At 38.7% G+C, this 22,854-nt stretch overlaps 1 protein-coding gene across 6 annotated transcripts in view; it reads left to right on the plus strand.

Annotated features, from left to right (window-relative positions):
* HS3ST5 (heparan sulfate-glucosamine 3-sulfotransferase 5) overlaps positions 1 to 22,854 on the plus strand; it is a 266,124-nt gene that overhangs the window by 152,206 nt on the left and 91,064 nt on the right. For 5 of the 6 annotated variants that reach the window (XM_027603927.1, XM_027603930.1, XM_027603925.1 and 2 more), the window contains one exon: positions 4,868 to 4,978. The gene's annotated coding sequence lies outside the window, so the exon portion shown is untranslated. The remainder of the gene's footprint in view (positions 1 to 4,867; positions 4,979 to 22,854) is intronic. The other variant, XM_027603929.1, reaches the window with a different exon arrangement.

Genomic DNA, 22,854 nt, shown 5'->3' on the forward strand with positions numbered 1-22,854 from the left:
GTTTCCTATTCTAATTACACACCTTTAATTTCTCTGCATTTTTTTCAACCAGAAATTGATATAATTAAAAATGTTGTGGTCTTCCAGGAAGAAGTACAAAATAGAAAATGTAACAGGCTATAGCATTACACTTTGAGTCGATTCTGTGCAAGTTTAATTCCCTACGCTTGTCAAAAGTTGTTAAAACATTGCTTGCCTTTTTTGAATATAAAATGTGGGCAGACATGTACTAATATATCAAAAAATGACACTTTGTCAAAGGGGGCTTTCATGGGAGAATGTTCTGAATAAAATGTTTTCTTTTACAAAGAACCTGACCTGTTTAACATTCCAAAGCTAACACAAAAGAACACAAAATGCCTGAACTTAACTGCCATTCACAACCATCAGTTTCATTTACCTTTCATACTTTTTTTTTATATTCCAAAAATTGTTCCCCCAAAGAATTATCAGTTTTATTCCATGATAACCCTTATTTGAAGTAAAATAAAAGTAGCTTGGACGCTCCTCAAAATGGATGCCTTTCAGACTTACTAGCACTTCTGATTGTATGAAGATGATACGGTTGGCTATGTCTACTGTTAGACTCAATGTAATTATATGTGAAGCAACAACTCCCTTATCTATTAGGAACACTTGCTGAGGCTAACTGTAGTTTGCTCTTTGGCAGATGAAATACAGAATTAAAATCTCAAGCTTGTTTTCAAGGTTTTTTTCCACATTTTAAAATCTTTTAACCTAGGGAAAGATGGTAGCCAGAAAAGAACGGAAAACAGATGGCATTTGAAGGCCTTAGCAAGATTGACAAAGCAGATGCCCCTGTATGTCTGTCTCCCCCTCCTCATTCTTCAAATAGTACTTCCCCATTATGATTAATTTGTGATGGATCCAATGCTTTGGACCTTCTGAGGATTTCCAGAATTAAGATAAGGGTGGATAGTTGGAATGTTAAACTGCAAATCAACAGATAATTGGCTTTGATCAAACCTCATATCGTCTTATTGAAATAGGAGGGGTATTCTCTATACGTTACCCACATCCTTGCCAGAGAACGCACTAAGTCTGGCTCTTGAGTGGGAATATCATTCATTGTTTAGGGTACCAGGGAGAAGGGCTGAAAGAAATAGAAACAGATGGCAGTTGAGGTAATTGAGAAACGGTATAGCTTAAGGCATCCTGGAATGCCACCTAATTGTACTAGTGTGAAAAGAAGAGAAACATTCTATGTAACTTCGTTTCATGTGTAAGCTGAGCCTGCTCAGAATTAAAATTCCTCAAGGGTGGGAGGGGATGCAAAAGGTTTGAGCGAATATCAGAGAATGGCAGGAACAGATTCCCCCACTAGAAGGGTTCATTGGAGAGTAGGAGGCCCAAGCCAGGTTTTAATAAAATACTAGAAAATTCTGTGCATATGGATATGAGAGACAACTAATACTGGGAGCAATAGATTTTAATTCCTAATAGCTGAGCCAAATGTGTTGACTTCATCTTTTAATTAACTCACACTATTATTGCAAGGGATAGGTATTTTGTTGTGGTAGTGGTGGTGGTTGTAAGCATCTCACAACTGAAAATGCCTCCTTTAGAGCTCTTAGCTGGAGAGCTGGGACAGTGAGGTGCAGAGCTATAGAGTGAGGTTTTGTACCCGCCTCCATCACTACTAATTACGCGGCCCTGGGCAGGTGCCTTAGACTCCCTTGGTCTTTTGTTCACCTATAAAATGGGCCTAATGATACCAGCTCATGAGGCATTTAGGTCAGTGCCAACACATATTTAGTAACTAATAAATGGTAGCACTATCATTAATAGACAGATTGGCACAGCTTAGCACAGCACACAGAGGGGTAGGATATTCCCGGTGTAGTTCTTCACCGCACCAGGAAACAGTGGTTATTGTGGGTGCTTAGAATTTCCTCATGTTCTGTAAGCGAGTATGTTTGAGAAGCTAGAATTATTTCTAAAGTTCCCAAACCTGCTCTCTCTTGGTTCCTAGGTATATAAACAATGTTGTGTGTTTGAAGAGAAGTTCAAGTCAGAACATTTCCTTGAAAACATGTTCTAGTTCCATTATCACACTGACTCAAAGGTTTTTTTTTTTTTTTAACACCGATTGTTACACATTTACGAATCATTTGCTAAAAACAGTGGTTTCTCCTAAATGTATTAAAGCCAAAACTAGTTTATAAAATTTAGATCCCTTTGAAGTTCAAATAATCATATCCTTGATGATATAGACTGTTAGTACCTACGAGGTTAAAAGTACATACCATATGTAACAAACAACTCACCATTAAAAGTGGAATTGGTAACTTGAGATTTATCATTCTGAATCTATTTGCAACACATTTCTAACGAATTCTTTCCTCTACTTAAATGAAAGACAAAATGTATCTCCCCAAAGTGGCAGCTAGTAAAAGATAACCCTTTCTTGGGTCATTGTTGTCAATTTGAAATTGACTCAGGCAAAAAAAAAGAAAAAAAATCTGCTTTGCTGCAGTCTCTTAGATACAAAACTGTAGCTACTCTTTGCTAAACCATTTCCAACATGACATAATATTTTAGTTCTATAAACATCTAAGAAAAACCCTAATCATTGTAATAGCATTTATTACTGCAAAAAAATGGGTATATTTTGTAAGAAAAAATTATACTTTTTATAGAGGAGGTTAACCTATTCCAAATAGTGGATAAAGCTGTGCATCTCCTTAGCACTTTGAGGCCGGTACATTTTTCTGCTATCCTGCCATCTATTGCTTTTCTGTATCCTGGAATTAGTATAGACATTAAAAATCCAAAAGAGAGCAGTGCCTCTGCTGGCTGAGAAAAACTGATTTAAAGGCAAGTTAGCTTGTTTTGTTCCTTGCGCTAAATACCTGCAATTACTGATTGTCACATTTTTCTTCTGTTGTAAAAACTGAACTAATTGAAGGTACTACCCTTAGGGGATGAGTTCTGCAAAGTAATGAATGTTGAGTGCCCTCTTGAGTTTAGCATTTTAATTATTCACAATTATAATGATTTCTGTTTATTTGGGAACTTTAGAAGTAATTCTAGCTTCTCAAACAAATTGAGAAGCAGAGTGGTTGAGGCTTCATTTTGCTTTGTCTTCTGTTGAGGTCAGCAGCCTCTGAGCATGTGAGAAGTTCTCACAAGCAATGGATCCAGTTTTCTGGCTAATAAGTAGACACTACCGATGTGTGCCATGTCCTGAAATAACCAAATGTACTTTTTTTCTACTAGTTTTCTGGTTTCTCTGGAACTGTTTGGGCAGTATTGGGGTAGTGAGGTGGAGAATGGACAAGGATTCAAGTAGAAGAACTGGAAATAATGTATGAAAGTGTGTTAATCAGAGAAGAGATACGAGAGATTTGGTAGCTGGCTATTAGCCAAGTGTATACAATTTTAAAGTCTTGTCTTTTTCTTGAAAAAGGTGTGGCGGGGGGGCGCCTGGGTGACATAGTCGGTTAAGCATCTGACTCTTGATCTCGACTCAGGTAATGATTTCAGGGTCCTGGGATCGAGCCCCACGTCGGGCTCCGCGCTCAGTGTGGAGTCTCCTTGGGATTCCCTCTCCTTCTCCCTCTGCCCCTCCCCCCACATGCTCTTGCTCTCACTCTCTTTTTTTTCAAGACTTTATTTATTTGACAGAGAGAGAGCATGCACAAGCACAGGGAGCAATAGAGGAAGAGGGAGAAGTGGGCTCCCCACTGAGCAGGGAGCCTGATGTGGGGCTCGATCCCAGGACCCTGAGATCATGACCTGAGCCAAAGGCAGACACTTAGCCGACTAAGCCACCCAGGCACCTCTCTTGCTCTGTCTCTAAAATAAATACATAAATCTTAAAAAAAAAAAAAAAGAGCAAAACTTAAAAAAAAAAAGTGTGTATGTGTAAAAGATGCATATTCTGGCCATTTTGGACCAGAACAATTTTATGTCTACTATTAAATAATATACTAGTGATAGTGATGTATTGGGATTGGGCTCCTACAATCTATTTAGATGTCATATACACTCTTAATAATAGCCTGGAAAAAACAATGAAATATTACTTTAAAAAGAACAATTTTATGTCTACTATTAAATATATATTAGTGATAATGATGTATTGGGATTGGGCTCCTACAGTCTATTTAGATGTCATATACACTCTTTAATAATAGCCTGGAAAAAACAATGAAATATTACTTTAAAAAAAAAGAGTTTGGCATTGCAAACCTGTTTCATTGCAGTCTGTTTCATTTTCTCATCTTTTTCTTTCTTTCTTTTTTAATCTAATACAGCACTTTAGTTTTAGAGCCAACCATGTACTCTGCAGCTAAAGAATTACTCAGGTCTCCTAGTGTTCTATATTCAACTTAGGAAGAAGCAGCAAGTGCTTAATATATTCAAGTGGTAGCAAAGGTAAAAATGATTTGTGTGGATAATCATCATACGGCTATAAAAGGTAGTCTGAGATGCACAATGTGGGCATCTTTAAGTAGAGTACATTTAACCTCTCTCACCTAAAAACTTCAACAGCCAGATCAGAAACAATTTTCTGCTGCAGGAACGTTATCTGAAAGTGCATGTGGGTAGCCCCCAATTTACAAGTCCATCTCTAATCAAAGGGAATTAACAGTTGCATATTCCAGGGTTAGGCTCAAATGTGAGCTCTGCTCTTCATCAGCAAATTGTTTAATAAAGGCACTGGAAGTACCATTTGAAAAGAGAAAGAAAGAAGGAAATGTTCTGATCATCCAAGACATACTTCTTCTTCTGCCCATAACACATTTTTAACTACAGCTGCTAAGGAGCAGCAAAAAAATAATGATTAAAACAAAATAAAAGACTCACTGGAAAATCGCTTTGTCTCCATCTCCACCCCCAGGTGCTAACAAGCAGGAAACAAGCGGAAAGGACCGGAGGCGGTGAGAAGAGGCCATGGAATACCCACCAACCAGATAATCATCACCTGATCACGAGAAGTGTCTGAATGTAGGTATGTGTACTGAACACTGACGTGCTATCCGTTACCCGACTGTCAGTCCTCCTCCCCCCCCATGGGTTATACATCTGCCTTCTCATCAGCCTTTGGAAAGCACTGCTCGGCATGACACGGCACCCGTGCGCACAGACACACCGCCTCTCAGAAACCCCCGGTGGCTCTCACATAGGGGGTCCTCCCTCCTCTCTGGGCTTCTCAAACGTTCTAAAAGATGACTTTAACGTGTCTCTTGTTCCCCAGTTTCCGTGTTCCCATATAGAAACCTTCCCCACTGACCCCAAGCCTTATTTCCCGAGCACGGAGAGCCTTTGTCCTTGCTGTCCTGACTCTCTGAAACAGCTTCCCCAAATCCTCCTTCCTGGCTTTAATTCTGCTTTTCCTCCAAGACCTAAGTCAAGTCCCACCTATATTACAAAATCGTGCCAGTTTTCCATCCCCATTATGTCCTTCCTTCCAGACCGCCACAGAACTTGTGGTTATACCCCGCTCTGACATTTGACAACTTGTGTTGTGTATGACTTTGTCTCTCCTTATGCATGTGCCCTGTGTCCTCAGGGTAACTAGCTATTTCTGGAAAGGTGGGATCTGTTGCATTTTTTATACCAGAATCCAGGGTGAGAAGTGGGCATGTAATGAGCTGCTCTGACAGAGCAGGGCGACAAAGCAAGATGGTTAAGAACATAGATCTGCAGCTAGCCTGCCAGAGGCTGAGTTTGAGTTCCTGTTCAGCCAGCTAGTAACTGACGGTGGCAAGGTTCTTACAAAAACTTTCTGTGCCTCAATTTCCTTATCTCTAAAATGGGAATAATTAATACATCCATCCCCTTGAGTTATGGTAAAGTTTAAATTAGATAAATAAAAAGTGATTAGCATAGTCTAATGCTTATTGAATGCTCAAAAATTGTTACCTATTAATTAGTGTATACATGTAACAGTCCATCTCAGTTAAGTTTTTCAATAATGTCATAAGATAAGATCACATTATTCCCATTCTAAAAAGAAGCAATCTGTGGCCCTGAGAGGTCAGGTCATTGCCCAAAATCACAAGAGGCAGAATGAGAGCCAAATTGTCTGACCTTAAACCCTGGGTTGTTTCACACTGCACATTGCCTCACACACCAGTTACTGTTGCTAACGATGAAATGTATAGCTTAAACCAAATTATGCTGAGATTTCACTAGATTTGACCTTGAAAAATCTTTTCGATGTGCAATGTTTTAGTTGACTGTAAATACTTTTCTTATGGGCTAATCCAAATGCGGTGGAATCATAATTACCTTTGTTTGTTTGTTTGTTCATCTGTTTGGTTTGACTCGGAGGCTAAAATTCAGCTCAACAAATATTTCTGTTCCCAGGCACTGAAGGAGAAGGACAGAGAAAATACCAAATGGGTAGTTTTGCCCTAGAGTGTTTTATAATCTAGGTGACTAAAGTCATGGAAACACAGAGCAGAAACATCTCACACGTTTTTAAACCTTTCTTTCCTAGGTCCCTTTGAGATCGGCTCTTCCATGCTCCCTTCCTCACCCCATGTCATAATATGGTCTGGACACAGTACCACTGCCTACAAAAATAACACTTTGGGGTTTGGCCGAATGTGCCATTCAGGAGTCAACTCTAACATGTATAAGCTTTTAAATCATTGTATTCTATCTGAAATTATTTGGGAGAATTTTCAAAAAGCCCTGTTGAACTTGGCAGACTAGCCTCTCTTGGAGTATCTTTATTTTCTAGGAAATGAGGTCTGGTTCTTGCCACTGCCAAAATTCCTTGGCTGCTGCTACTTCTTTTGTGCATCTGTAGTCCTTAGCACTGTGCTGGGGTATAGTAGATGACTGATAAATCCTTGGTTCAATGAACTGTTGTCACCCAAGTGATAACGTTAATATACTCAGCTCTCCTGGCCCACCACTGGATTACAGAGTAACTTCAGAGATCCTCTGTAGACCTAAGGGAACTACCTTTAGGTGAGGACTCCCCAAGAGGGGATTGGAAGGACTAACATTTTTGAACACTTACCTTATTCTAGGTTTTTTACTTTACGTATACCATTTCATTTAATCATCAAAGTAACCCTATGAAGTAGGTATTGTTATCCCCCCATTTACCAACAAGGAAGCTAAAATTAAAGGTTTAACCAATATATTTAAAAATCACACAACTGGTGAGAAGGAATTTCTAACACAAGTCTAATCCAAAGACCAACAAATGATGAAGTAGTAACGGGGACGAAGTGAGCCCAAATTCAGAGTCAGGAGGGAGGTACTCTATTCAGACACTGGTGTCAAGTGACTCAGGCACATCAGATAACTTCTTCATGCCTGTTTCCTCATCTCATGTCACCTTATCATGAAGATCAAAATATTTCATTTGTAAAATGGCTTTGAAATTATCATTGATACTATAAACATAAGTTCTAGTTAATGGGTCTGGTAAAAATAGACACCGAAACAGTTTAGAAGCCCCCCAAGTCATTTGATATGCATAGCAGGTAATAGGAGGAACGTAGAGGCAATGAAAGAAAGCAAAGGCCAAAAACAAGCAAATGCCATGCCTATGGAGGGATTTTGGAAGCAGGTCTAGAAAAGACTGCTCCCCCATGCCAATCCAATGCTGTGCACTTATCAGTTACTAAGTGGCGCTTACCTATGTAATATGTCACATCATGTTTTAAAGTGTAGGTATAATGGCCAGAATCACTAAACCAAGGACTGAATAGAGGATAAAACAGTGGAAATGAGGACTGTTGCATAAGGAGCTGTATACCTTGTGTAAAGAATGGTTGTTTGGCAGGCTCCTCATCTGAAGGATTAAGAGTAATGCTGTCCTTAACCACTTGGTTCTCAAGGTGCGTGTGTACATGAAACACCTCAGGGGCCTTCGTGGAAACCAGTGTGCTGCTTCTTGAAGCGGTCTGTCTGAAAGTTTTTCAGAACAACTAATGGCACTTCAAGTTGTGGCTGATGTCTGGTTTTGACCCTGTAAATGTTAAGGGAAGTAATGTATTTGATGAGTTTTAAGCATGTGCTTCAGTTAAGTTACTCTGCTAGTAGAAACAGCTTAGTCTTATGAACTGTAGGGTGCTTTCCATTCTTTAGCGTTTAATTGCATTCCTACTGAGTTTAGATAATAAGTCATTAATCTCAGCATCTGATCTAATCTGTGATGTAAGAAAGTTACCCATGTTTCTTCTTTTCATTTGTTGACATGGTAAGTTCCAGAAACCACCTACCAGATTTTTTTAAATTGTATTTTAACCTCAGTGACAATAGGCAAACTAACTGATATTTTAAACAATATTCAAGAAGTCAAAGAGAAATTAAGAAACCACTTCTGTTAAGGGTCTTTTGTTAAAGCCTGCCTGGAGAACGCCTCCACTGCTGAGATGGAGAATCTGTGACCAATCGCTCAGTTTCATCTAACCAATTTTAACTGCCAAATATTTCTAAAAACATAGGCCTATAACAATAACACGCTTAACTTTTTTTTAAGTAGCTGCCTTAATATTTGAAGTTTATCATTATTGTTCACTATTGAACATCTTAATGGTAGAATGGGTTGCCAGAGTAATGATTGTAGTAATCACAGCGAAGAGTGACTAATTTGGGGAACATTTTTAGAGCATAGTCTTAAGTTATAAAGGTATTTTGTGCACTATAAGTCATTATACAAATATTACTTATAAGAATAATTATAATACCAAATTATGTTTGTCTGCAAAGTAGTGAAATATAATAGAGGAAAATTTTCCTACTTTTACTTAAAAAATATTAATGAACATGGGTTCTTTAATATAGAACAGGATAGTACCTGAGAGAAGACTCATAAGAATTATAATATCTACTGTAACAGAGTGCTTGTTCTGTGCTACACACTCTAAAATAGATCACTTTGAGTCTTCAGAATGTCCCTGCAAGATTTTGTTTTCTTCATACACCCACTTACACAATTGGGGCTCAGATCCGTTAATAAATAGATTAGTCAACTAGTAAATGGTAGTGCCCCAAGTTAAACCCAGATGTTTTCGATTCCTATACTCATACTCTTTAACTATTAGGGAAGTCATTTTCCTCCATAAACAATAGGAAGTAAGGAGTCAAAAAGAAAAGCTTCAAAACAAAAATGATTATCGTAGCTATCATTTATTTAACGTGCCAGGTGTGGGGGTAGGTGCCACAGGGTGCCCTTGAAGTCATTAACCTCATTAACAGCTCAAAAGGGGTTCATTCATCTCAGGTTTTTCAAGTGAATTGGATATTGATATTTTCATTTGCCTTGTGAGAATTTTAGAATTCAAAGGCGTTGAGTGACTGATCCAAGATGGCATGCAGCAGAATGGAGTTGCCAACCCAGGTCTTGATGAGTTCCAAAATCCATATTCTTTCTGCAGAATATTATAAGCTAAAATATATTTCTGATTTATAAAATAAAACCTCTGCACTGCTGCATACTTACCATTTTTTCTCTGAATTTATTCTTAAAATGATTTTAATTTTGTTTAGAAGTTACTGAGTTTTCTGTTGGTAAGGAACTTTCAGAAAATGAGTATTAATTCAGTGAATATGCACTACTTTGTGTTTATCCTAATGGTGCCCAAGTTCACATTAAAGTCATATTCCAACATTATAAATCTCATGTGCTCAGCTTATATTTCATAATCTAGAATTTCACTAAGAACTTAAAGATGAAAGCAGATTTATTAGGTTCGGGAAGACTGCCTCACATACAGAAATTGCTGCTCTGGAATACCACAAGTTACCAGCACAACTGAGTAGCTTTCATGCTAATCTTGCAAGAAGCCTAGAGAGGCATTTTGCTTTCATTCATTAAACAAGTGTCTACTGATTGCTAACTATTTTCATAACTTCATGCTAGGGAGATTGGCAGATAATAAGAACACAAACACCCCTACCCTTAAAGAGTTTTACAAATTAATTAGGGAGAAAAGACATGGAAACCGTTAAGCAATGAAAACTGAAGTTAAGCCATATTGCAACAGTGAAATAAATCATTTTAATACAAAAAGAAAAAAACAAAAAACAAACAATGAGTGTTCCAGTTTCATGGCTGGTGGTGCTGACTATGGGTTGAAGCAGAGAAAAAGACTTCACAGAAGGAAGGCAACTGGCTAGGCAGAGAGGATGGATGGTACCTGCCAGGCAGGCACTATGGTGGGAGTGGCCCAGCAGCAGGTGCATTTATTATCCCACAGGTTTGTGCAGGAGAACTGGAAAAGACAAGATTAGAAAAGGAGGTGAGGCCAGACAGTCAAAGGCTTTGATTCTAGCTAAAGACTCTGACCTTTGGCCTCCAGGTGATGGGGACTCATTGAAAATTTTTGAGCAGAAGAATGACATAATTAAAAGAGTGCTTTAAAAAAGATTAATTTGGCAGGAGTAGGCAGGATGGATTGGTAGAAAGAGAACAGGAACAGGGAAACTACCACAATAATTCAGTTCTAAGGTGATGAGGCTCTAGACAGAAGTGACAGTGGGATAGAGGGAAAGAATAAATGCAAGAAATAGTGCAAAGAAAGACAGGAGAGAAGGTGATGATGGGATGTGGGGGAGAAAGACACAAAATATACTAACTTTGCATTCTGCTTGGGAACTTTTATAGTTTACAAAGTATATAGAGTTCTTTGACATTGTACATAATATTCATGGTCTGAGATGCCATTGGATGCCAGGACCATCTTGCTTTTATTCACTGTAGCATTTCTTTTAGCAAAATCTGCAGTGAAGTCCTGATTTTCAAAAGATAATAAATACAATTATAGAAATGCCTGGGAGAATAATTGTAGCTTTAGGTTGTATTACTACTTCTGTGACTACCAGCATTAATGACTGCAGTTATAGGATGGAAGCATAATTAGATGAGTAATGAAAACTCGACTAAACAATGATGTTTAATTTACCCCCAAAATTCCAGTATCTTAGTTCAGCTGTTGTTATATATTTTTTTTTAGCAATTGACTTTCAAAAGTCATTAATTGATTGTCCAGAGTACATTATTTTCACAAATGTATTAATACGATTCTCTAGTAGTTTAGAGTCTATTTGGTGCTTTCCTGCTAGGATTAATTACATTGTCTTTGAAATGTCCATGTATAATAATTATATGTTTTACTTTACAAATAGAAAAACTGAGCCATAAAGAAAATGAATTAATGATTTATCCGAAGTGGTGTGAGAGCTCAAGGATCTGTCTTACCTATGGGTCCGGTGGACTAGAGAGAGAAAATAAAACTAGAAAGGCATCAACAATCTTTTTAGTTATCTAGGTTTGTGAAATACCCGGTGCCAGGCAAATGTGGCCTTCTTACCTAGAACACACACACACACACACACTCCATTGCATTACAATGATATAGAGTAGTTACTTCAAAAAGCAAGTGTCATTTTAATATTACTTAGATGCTGTTTTTAATGACTCAAGTAAAACGTATTGTAGCTTCTAATATTAATTCATTCCCCACTTAGAATTGTTAAAAATATTTATGATCTGGTATAGAGCAAAGCATTTTGTTATCCATTTTCTTCAGCTTTGATATAAAAGCATTCTTCAGCTGTTTTCTGGGGACGAATGTTGTCAAAGTTTGATGGTAATTTATGTTGTCAGTCCATTAAGTTGATTTTATGGCAGCCAACACAACTATTGTCCATTTATGAGAAACCCGAGGACCACTCTGGGTCTCCACGAAGGCCGTTTGATACTGCCCTCTCATATGGCTGACCTTGAGGGGAGTTGACTTTGGTAATTTATGGCGAACACCATCTAGGAATACCTATTTGCAAGATTCACTGTCATTTAGTGCTAAATGATCATTGCTGAGTCCAGAGACAATCTGAGCTCCTGACAGAGCAATCCCATAAAAAATATTGCCTACCCACCCAGGTGTCCTTTCCAATTATCTGGAGTAGGAATTAATACTTTTAAAAGCTGCTAGTTTTTGAAAGGTTATTACAATTTATTCCAGCGGTTTCCTTTGCACATTATGATGAATTAGTTTATTACACCATTATTTTCCATGTCAGCTTTTTCGAAGATTGAACCATAATGTTGAAACATTAGTGTGAATGGCAAACATACTATTTACAGCTGAGTAATATATTTCTTTGAGAAAAATGTGCTCAGTTTTTAATAACAGGTAATTTTATGTTTATGCTCCCTAATGCTGTTGTCAGGTGTTATTTATTTCTGCTTGGTAGGAACTGGAGAACTTTCTTTTAAAATGTTAATGGGGGGTTTGGACAGATTTTAGAGTCATAGTAAGAATATACTACTTAAAAGTAGAAAATATAAATTGCAAGTGTTTTTTTCCTGAAAGCTAATATTTTCTAAGTTTTTCTTGACACCAGTTTAATATATGATGACTTCCAGGGAGAGTGATACTACTCTCAATTTTTTCTTAAATACAGTTGGCGGGAGGAGATTTTTTTGTTCATTTTTCTAAGGTCTTAATGACTTCCGAGTTTTTCTTTAAGAAAACTTCTTTATCTTAAATGATTTATTGCTTCATAAATCATTTAATGATGTTCTATCATTTACAGGTGCTTTGTAAATAATATTAATCAGTGCTATGATGGAGTTTTATTTTTTTTCAGTCATTATTCTCTATTATATATTTACTAAAATAGTAAAGAAGTAAAGGTGATTTCCTATTTACCAGGTACTTAAAAAATACTCATTGTACCTGTCTGTGACAAAGATTGATGAGAAATATCCTAAAGAGTGCCCAATGTACTATATTTTTATTCATAGAGCAAATAGATTTTAATGCTTATCATATGCCAGGCTTTACACATCTGTGCATAGTTAGAACATAGCCAGGACAACAGTTTAGAAATTCAGTCTTTTTTATTTCTGTTACAATTATTTTTATCCCTATAGTTTTGTTTTGTTTTTTAAAAAAATACAACTCCACAAAAATTCTGAATCTTGAGTAAACTGAGCGTGTAAGCAAATTCAGTAACAACTTGGAAGTTTTATGTTTGCTACCTCCAATCCAACAAATGCTTGCCAAAGGAAATATTGTTTTTTTTGTTTTCTCATCAAACACATTTGTTTCTTTAGCAAACGTTTTCAGTATTGAAGTATTTATTTTTGTTGACATGACTGAAGCAAATGTTAGTTTTAGCAGAATTAAGATTCACAACATTCATAAGTTTTCCCCATTGTGCCTGAGAATTTCTTGATAATATAGGAGATGGATAACAGGAAGTGTTCTAAGTTTCTCCATTTGGGGGGAAAGGGGTGTGATTTTTGCTGAAGTATAACATAATATGCAGAAAAAAGATGCACATATAATAAGTATACAGCTCAATGGATTGTCACAAAATGAACATACCTGTGTAATCGGCACTCAAAACAAGAGACAGAAATCATCAGCATTTCAACATTTCCTCTTCCAGTTGATCACTCTCCGGCACCCCCACCCCCTAACTGTTCTTCCTACTATTGACATCATACATTAGGTTAGACAGGTTTTTGAAATTTGTATAAATAAAATCATGATAAAATTATGACGTCTTTTGTTCACAACATCATGTTTTTGAGATTCATCCACATCGTTGTATGTAGGTGTACTTCGTTTTCATCACTACATGGTATATTCCATATTTTCATTTGCCTGGTCTACTGTTGATGTTCACTAGATTGATTCCAGTATGGGGTTATTGCAAAAAAAAAAAAAAAAAATGCTCTGTTAGCATTACCATCTATATCATTTGGTGAAAAATAATAGCATTTCAATTGGGTATGTTTCTTGGAGTATTGGACTAGGCCTCAGGATAGGTATAGGTTCAGCTTTCATAGATACTGCCAATCAGTTTTCCTGAGTCCTGGCAATGTTTTACACTTACTAGTTATTTTCCTTTGGACCTTAAGCTTAAAAATACTTGGTAAGATTTGGAGTAAATAATTTCTAGGTTTCTCTCAGGCCTGAAGTACTGTAATTCAGTACTTGTTACAAAGGAGAACATTGGCATAGATTTTCACAAAAGGCAGATAATGAGAATCTGCTATTTGGTTTTCCATTATATTTCCCAATTTGCATTTGCATCTGGATTTGACTGTTAATGAACCTAGCATTCACATTTTATGCTAAATAATGAAATTACAGTATCTGGTGCAGAAAAGCTGGAAAGTTTTCTGGTTTACTCAGTCATATTCTTCCATGTATATAGCATATTTCTTGCCAGGCTGATGGTAGTAACTGGCCAAATGCAAAACAGTACCACTCTTCTTCAACATTCCTGGTTATTTTCACTGGAGTAAAGTAGCACAGGGATTGTGTGGATATATCTCTTGTGGTATTTTACACAAAGCAAGTATTCCATACATTTTGTTGAACACATCCATTTTGTTGGATGGAGTTCTTTTGTTGTGGGGGGCGGGGCTTGGGGGTTTCATATAATCTTGGCCCTGCCAACTGACTTTGGCCCAATTGTTTATCTCTCTTAGCCTTATTTTCTTCATCTGTAATGTGGAGAAAATAATGGCTCCTGCCCCATAGGTCACTGTGAGAACAAAATGACCGCACAGGTGAAGCTCTTTGCACAGTGCCCACACACGGTACTCAGTAACTGTTGGGTGTTGTTGTTTGTTTGTTTTTCTTTTTTCTTTTTATTTTTTATTATGTTCCATTTGTTTGTTTTTTAATTTTAAGATGGGTATTCTTTCAACTTCTGTCTAAAGATAGTAAAGATTCTGTTGCTCATACTTTCAGAAAAGTAGACAGACATGCAACAAAGTCAATTAGAACTTGACAACTGGATTTTATCCTTTCTTCTATTAGTGTTTCCACAAATATTTTTGAGTACCTACACAAGACCCAGTTGCTCCACCACAAACAGGTCAGACACCACAAAGGGCACACAAAGCTGACGTGACTTGCAAGGTGAAGTGCAGTTGGGCAGTTCAAGTGCAGTCAGACACGGCATAAATGGGAAGTTCAGACGGTACCAATTGCACAGCAGGGCACTTCGCTCCAGGAAGGCTTTCTGGAGGAACTGACCCTCCACTGACAGCTGACAGATGCACAGGAGCTGACCAGCTAAGGGAGGAATAAGAATTATATTGGGACAAGAGCATACCAGGCAGTGGAAACAGCATTAGAAGACTGGAAGATTTTCAGAAAGACTGAAGCTACGAAGGCTAAGTAGGAGGAAAAGAAAAGGAAATGTGTCAGGAAGAAAGAGGTAAGTTTAAAAAAGGCAAGGAGGAACCAGTCCATCAAGGCCGTATGAGCTGGTCTTTGGACTTTGGATGTTATCCTGGGGGTAACGAGAAGCTACTGAATGGTTTTAAATTTGAGTGTCAGACCAGACTTTGATTTTGACTATCAAGATCAGATTTGTATATTAGAAACACCATTGTTGGCACACAGTGAAGAATGGATTGGATGAGAACAGGACAGGAGGCAGAAGAAGACCAATCAGGAGGTGAAGAGAGTGAACACGACAGAGGGTAACTGTGGTGTGAGGTCTGCACAGTAGGAACAGGGAGAAGACAATGGATACAAAGTATCACACTTGGAAATCTAGGATCATCCCCATATTCCTGGCTTGGACAATGGGATGGATAGTCACGGTATTAGGGAAGGAGGTAGAAGGAAGCAATGCAGAAGGAGGAGGAGGTGGGGGTGGAAGATGGATGTGTTCCACTGGGGCCTGTGAAGGTTGAAGTGCCTGTGTTATCTAAGTGCCAGAGGCCAGTAAATACTGAATGAGTATCTTTGAGTTCAGGAGAGAAATCTTACATGAAGGCCTAACTAACATGGGTAATTGCAACAGTCAGGAACATAGGGCAGGATGCTTCAGCAGGGTTTATAGAGAGAAGAGAATGGCCTAGAAGAGAGAGACCTGAGGAAAAGCCATGGCATAAGATAGAGATGGAAGAAGAGGAACCTCAAGGGGCACTGAGAAATAAGAGCCACAGAGATGGTAGGAAGATGTGAAGAGTGTGGGTATCATGATGACCGATAGGATAAAATGTTTCCAGAAGAAGGGAGTGAATGGTCAATAGTGTCAGATACTGCCAAGGGTGTGAAATAAGCTGGGTATTGAGAAGTGTAACCACCAGATTTAGTAACAAGTAGATCTGTGGAAACTTTGCTAAGAAGAGGCTGGCTTTGAGCCAGTTAGGGTGCAAATAATAAATGGAAACATAACTAAGAGTTGATGGACTTCCAGATGAATATATTACTAAATAGCACGCTGTTTGGGATCCCAAGACCTCCTATGGGAAAATAAAATAAAATAAATAGCACGTTACATGGCTATATTAGTAAGACAGTTGAACTAAGACCTGTTAAATATAGATTTTAAGACTTAAATACCAGAACTACAAAGTACAACAACTCCTAAATACATACCACTTTCGATCATGCTTTTTTTTCTTAATGGGTGTGTGTCAGTGGTTTGACATTTACCTTTGAATTCTAGAAATGTTCTGTAGAAGAATCTGAATTTTATGCCCTAATAGAATTGTTAGAAATTTGCCTCTTAATGAAACTCAGCTGCAAATTCTAAGAAAACAGGAATGAACAGGGCGAGGAAGAAATTCTCTTTGGATAAGTTCCTTTTGAACACTTTTTGTTAATGTTGGAAAGAGTAGGATATGAAAGCACAGCGTAGAGGAATTCCAAATGGAAAATCAGCTCCCTTGCATGTACATATATACAGAGTCCAACTCAGAGAGAGGATGAACTCCTGGAGGAAAAGGCAGTGATTCATTATTGTGAGTTAAGAGGGGACATGTTATAAATCACAAGCAGGAAAAGCACAGTTCTGTTTTCCCTGCTCTGTTCCACTGTTGAAAATTAATTTTCCTCAGGATTTTTTTTTTTTCCTGGTGGCTGTTATTTACAGTATTGTCCACCCAGACCAGCTCATTCATTTACATGGGCAGCTCTTGTTGGGGCACCAGGGTAAAGCATAGCACATTAGTTCAGGGGGTTCTAGGAACTCTAGGTGGATGGAAGGTGTGTTTATCCTCACATTTCACACCAAGCCCAGTTTAGTACGTGAGATTCGTGTTTAAAGAGCTTTGGGGCATGTGCTATGGTGAGCGCTGTGAATTGTGTAAGACTGATGAGTCACAGACCTGTACCCCTGAAACATAATACATTATATGTTAATAAAAAATAAATAAATAAAATTGGGAATAAAAAATAAATAAAATTGGGGGGAAAGATAAAGAGCTTTGGAAAGATTAATGTTTGGGGAATTTTCCTTTTAAAAATACCTACGGTCACTTAGGTGTGTGGTATAATTGGCCCTCTCACGGACATGGCCCCTTCTCCCAGTGGCTCTGTCACTTAGAGGGCAGAGCTCAGGAGCCGGCTGTCATGTGGAGCTGTTGGCCTGGGGCGTTGGCAGGGCCGGGAAGGGCGCCCTTCACCCCTGTCTCCCTCCTCCCCGGCCTGAGCACGTGGAGAAGGCAGGCACTGGACCGAGGGCCTCAGTGCACTCTGGCCTCATTTATTCGCCAGAGACCCAGCCCTGTGAGGGAACACTAGAATGATGTCCATTTTACCACGAGGGAAGTCAGAGCCTGAGAAATTAAGTAATTTGCCTGAGTATACAACAAATAATAAGAGCTGGATTCAAACCCAGATTCTTCCACAGTGGCCTAATGGAACTAAAGAGTGGTATTTTTGTTTGGTGTCGTTCGGTTTGGTTTGGTTAGTCGTTTTCTTTTTTTCTTTTTTTTTTTTTTGCTCTTGGTTTGTTTTTTGTTTTTTGTTTCCCAAGTTGGTGAATAGAGTCCACTGGCTTGAATAACAGAAGATGCATGATTTTGTCTTCTAATTCTACCACAAGCTTCACTTTGCTAGCCTATCCTTTTTTTTTTCTTTATTCTTTATATGTATTTATATCCTATTTCTATCATTGTGGGCCACTTATCATTGAAAAGAGGATGACAAAGGAGATACTTTATTAAGTCACATGATAAAGCATTATTAAAATTTAGTATCATAATAAAGCATAATAAATCAAGTCAAATATATTAGGGTCAAGCACGAGAGGTATTATTCCACGAAATAATTAGCATAAATTCATTCAACATCTACTTCTTGAGCGCCTGCTACTCTCTAGGGGCTCCCCTGTGTGCTGGGTCCAACAGCAGTGAACAAAACAGACGGCCTGCCCTCCTGGAGCTGTCATTCTAGGTGGGGCTGGAGGGGTTAGGGAGGCAGACAGCCAATGCATATGTAAAAGGGTAGCAGGGTGTGAGAAAGCAAAGTTAAGTGGGTCGGGGGTGCCGAGGACGCGACAAAAAGGGTGGGTTCTTATGCACGCAGTCAGGGGAGACTTTTCAGGTGAGATTTTGTTTGACAGAGGCCACAGGGAGCAAACCCTGGCCACCTGTGGGTGAAGTGCATCTTAGGAAGAGGAAGCCTAACCAACAAATGCCTGAGATAAGAACTCGCTAAGTGTTTATGTGTCCATCCGCCTGTTTTGCCCCAAGCAAGGAGACCAGTGTAGCCTGAAGAGAGTAGGACAGGGGAAGGGAGAATGGCAAGCTCCTGAGTCAGATAGGCAGGGTAATGGGACAGGGTGGTCTATTTTGTAGGTTCCTGTAAGCCACTTCAGTCAGATTCAAATACAGTAAGCAAGTCGCATTTGCAAGTAATATTGCTTTAATGCATCCAATCCAGATTTTACCAGTTTGCCCCTCTTTTGTGTTTCTTTTTAGTTATAAATAGTTATAAATAGTTCCAATTGGATTATCTGTCCTGAATCCAAAAAGAGCAGATCAGAAATTAAGCAAGCTCTCCCTCCCTTCTCCTCCCTCAGAGCAGGAAGCAATAACTGGTCATAGAGTTCTCTAGTTCACTGCAAAAGGTCAGAGCCAGCCAAGAGATGAACTGTTCCAGATACAGCCCTTAATATGCGGATCTTTCCTTCCCTGCCCTTCACCTCACCCTGCTTCATCAATAGACTAAGGTCCAAGACCCAAGCCTCCAGCAGCTGGGTTTGCCTTTGCTTCAGCCCAGTTGCCTGAGCCAGAAATTAAAATGCCCTGACAACCATCCTGACCTTGGGTGCACTCCCTCCCCTTTGGTCCCCTAGGTAATTCCTTACTGCTCACTGTTGCCCACTTGAAGGGATCTGAACAGCAAAGAGCTGAAGGCAAAATAATCTTGACCTTCCCAGGTCTTAGCTTCCTCATTTGCAAAATGGGTCTGATCTTACCCCGTCTGCAGGATTGTTGGGGGTCTGACATAGCAGCTATTAATAAAGTGATGATGGCTGATTCTAGTTGAGTCCTTGATCTGATAGAAGAAAAAGAGAGAAGAAAAGTGGGTCCCAGAAACTTGAAATAGAAGAAACGGAGGTGAAAATTACTTAAGTTTCGTACAAGCCTTGTAGTTTTAGTGTGTTGCTGCTTCTGTTGTATCTGGCTGAGTACAGAAGAGCTAACTAGTGAGTGCGATAAGACAGAATATATAGTCCAGGACAAAAGCTTGATGTCTCCATCAATGTGATGTGATGGAGTCTGCCCAGTTGAGAACATGAATATGAAGATGAACATCAGATAATTCCTGCCATCAAGAGAGGACAGAGTTTTCAACGGGGGGGTGGGAAGGGTGATTATGTCAATGAAAATATAGAGACAGACATCATTTAGAAAATTAGGAAGTGCAACAGAATGCCAATAGAATATATAAGTATTCCAACCTCTCGTCACTTAATGGGAGATTGTTGAACATTATTCAGTTAGCTCTACTGAAACGGCAGACTCAGAGGCCAGGGCCTGGAACTCCCCTACCACCAGAGACCATACTCAAGAAGGTACATATCACCTGTAAGTACTCTGAGAAAGTCTAGAGTAGGAGCCAAAGCCTGATATCTAAATGACAGCAGTCCCCCATGTTACCACTACCATAGACATTGGGCAATAAGGTATGTTTAATGGACAGGTTAAATAGAGCAACTGGAAATATTCGAGCAAATTCACAGGACCTCAACCATTGGCTGGGGGTCAGAGACAAGACTTCTACTCCTTGTAAAGTGGAACAAGAGGGGTTAGGGGAGACTAGAACTAACATGGGGCCACTAAGGAGTGTTGAAATTATAAGGCAGTTTCCCAGGCAGAATCAGTAAAACTGTGATCCAATAAATCAAGACAAGGCAGAAGCTTTGAAATCACAATCAAAAGCCCAGGCCAAAGTGCTTAGCAACAAAGGGGCACATGATACTGAGCTCCTTCATCCCTCCTGGCTGAGATGGAGACTCATCCGCATTTGCAAGTTGGGCCACGTGAAGAAGTGGGTAGAGGCAGAGAAGGGAGCTAGTGCCAGCCCCTCCCACCTGACAGAGTCTCCAAAAAATCCATTTCAGCCTCTGGATCTCCTTGGGCTGCAAGATGAAATTCTGAGAAGATAAAGAAAGTAAATCTGTAAGTTGCTTGCTTGTGAGTTTCAAGCCCTTCCTTCTTTCTAAAAATCAGTTCTTCCTTAGCTCATGAGGTTACAGAATTATCTTTCATTTTCTAAAATTTCGACTCTAACTGGATTTCAATGAAAAATGATTCCCTTAAAAATTTAAAGTTCTAGAGATGAAAGTAAACATTAAGGCCGTAGGTGTTTTAATCACAGTTCCTGAAGTCTTAAGAGTGATGTTTGCCGGGCAGATGTGTATGCTGAATGACACGCAATTGGGTGCTTGCAAAGACTGATTATTTTTCTTTACAAATAGAAGCTTATGTGCTAACATTGACAATTGAGACCAAAGTTTTCTTTTGGGTAAATTAAGGAACATAAATTTGAACTTGCCAGCTTACAGTTTACCCAGCCACAGAAAATAGGATCTAAAAGTGGAGTGGAATGTGTTGGATTGGAAAAGAATGACCTTATAAATACTGGCACAAGAACTTATGTTTTTCTATTTTAATTTACAGTTCGCAAAGTGTTGATATAATTTTCTACATTTTACATAATTTGATTATAAGTGTCTTCTTGCAAAGGGTCTTTGAGTATATTGGAATTTATTGGGCAAATGCTTGTTCAGGAGCAAATGGTTATTCATCTACTTATTGGCTTCCAGAGAGAGGTTGTGCTGGTTCATTTAGGTGACTGGAATCCTGTCCACCAGAAAGCTAATCAACAAGATGGCCAGTTACATTCATGAGTATTTCTTTTAGAGGCATTTCGTTTCAATCCCACAGATGGTAGCTGCAGCCCATTAGTTTGTGAGCCAAGCTTTTCCGGGTCCTATTGTACTTACCAAAATTGCTATTGCAGCAACACGATTATTCCAAATTCAGTGAGACTCAGCAGGGCTAAAACAAAGCTATGTCATAACAATTTAATCCCAGTTCACCGTCCCCTTTACTGGATAAACAACCAAACACCTGCTGAATTCTGTTCCACATAATGAGAACATCTGAGCAACAAAGATCAAAGAACACTGACATCTGATCTTAAAACCAATACAGTGGAACCCCTTTTTGGAAAATATTTGTATTACATGGTTTCAGATAGCTATTCTGTGGGTCAAATTACAGTACCCAAAATAAACAATACCAAAAAATCCTGACTGGACATCGTTAATTTGTAAGGCCTATACCTCACCAAAAACATTTTTAGGTGTTTCATGCTATCTAAATCAGCCTTCATTTGAATGACTTCAAAAATGGTCATTTAAAATTTCTAGGGGCAAGAGAATATGTTTTCTGCTTTAAAAAAGCAGTAAAAAAAAAAAATACAAGATGAAAAGCTATTAAGGATGTTTATCTTTCCAGTTACAATAGACTCTCCACTTTCAAAAACAAGCAAAATACTTTGAGCTTTGCAAATATCCTACACACGTTTTCCAGTGCAAATCACCTAAGACACATCAAGTGTCCCTTCTGGGTTTTTTTCTCCATACTTATAATGAATAAATAAATATGGCCACAAATAACAGTGCTTTCTTCCAGGGTTTTTTTTTTTTTTTTCTTTTAAAGATTTATTTATTGACTTGAGAGAGAGAGAGCATGAGCAAGGGGAGAGACAAAAGGAAGGGGGGGAAGCGGAGAGCCCTAAGCTGGGCTCCATCTCACAACCTTGGGATGATGACCTGATCCAAAACCAAGAGCCATACGCTTAACTAACTGGCTGAGCCACCCAGGTACCCCTCTTCCAGGGTTTTAATGTAATTACTGAATACATCTCTCACACTCAGGCGCTGCCTTCTTCTGTGGGTCTTTGTTTTTATTGCACTGCACACTATAAAATGCAAGCCCCCTTACCTTCTCCTAGTGAACCCAAATGGCTGTAACCCTCCATATTCTTTATAAAACCTTTCCTGAATGAACATGAAATGGACTTTCTACTCCAGTCCTCTATATAGGTCCAATTACAGCTTTCCCCAGGTTCTCTACTCTGTAAAGGGTCCCGTATAATTTCTTATATATGAAGTAAATACTTATTTTGAGGTACTCAGTCAGAAGGGCTCCTAGATCTCCATACCTTTGCTTCTGAGATTGCCTGTCTTAGAAAACTTTAGGAAGGCAGACACAGACCAACAGTCACGCTGTACCTGGAGCCGAATGGAGCTGAATGATGTTTTTATGTTAATGGTTGTGTGGACTGGGCTATGTGACATCTAGATCTGCATGGATCCTGTGGTGTGTGTGGATATCCAAAGCAGCTCATTGTATTGGAGTTATTGTTAAATAAATTCTATTTAGCTAATAATAATGAGCAAAAGGCTAGTTTTCAACAAGAGTAATTGATGGCAGCCAAGAAAAACATAATTAGCCATTCCCTACTCCCTGAAGAATAAATATTCTAGTCTCCAAAATAACCCTGGGCCCACAGTGGAACATCCTCCTGGCACGAGAAGTCTCCTTTCTCTTTTAGCCAATGTGTTTCT

Source organism: Zalophus californianus, chromosome 7, assembly GCF_009762305.2.
Source record: "Zalophus californianus isolate mZalCal1 chromosome 7, mZalCal1.pri.v2, whole genome shotgun sequence".
Taxonomy (NCBI): Eukaryota; Metazoa; Chordata; class Mammalia; order Carnivora; family Otariidae; genus Zalophus; species Zalophus californianus.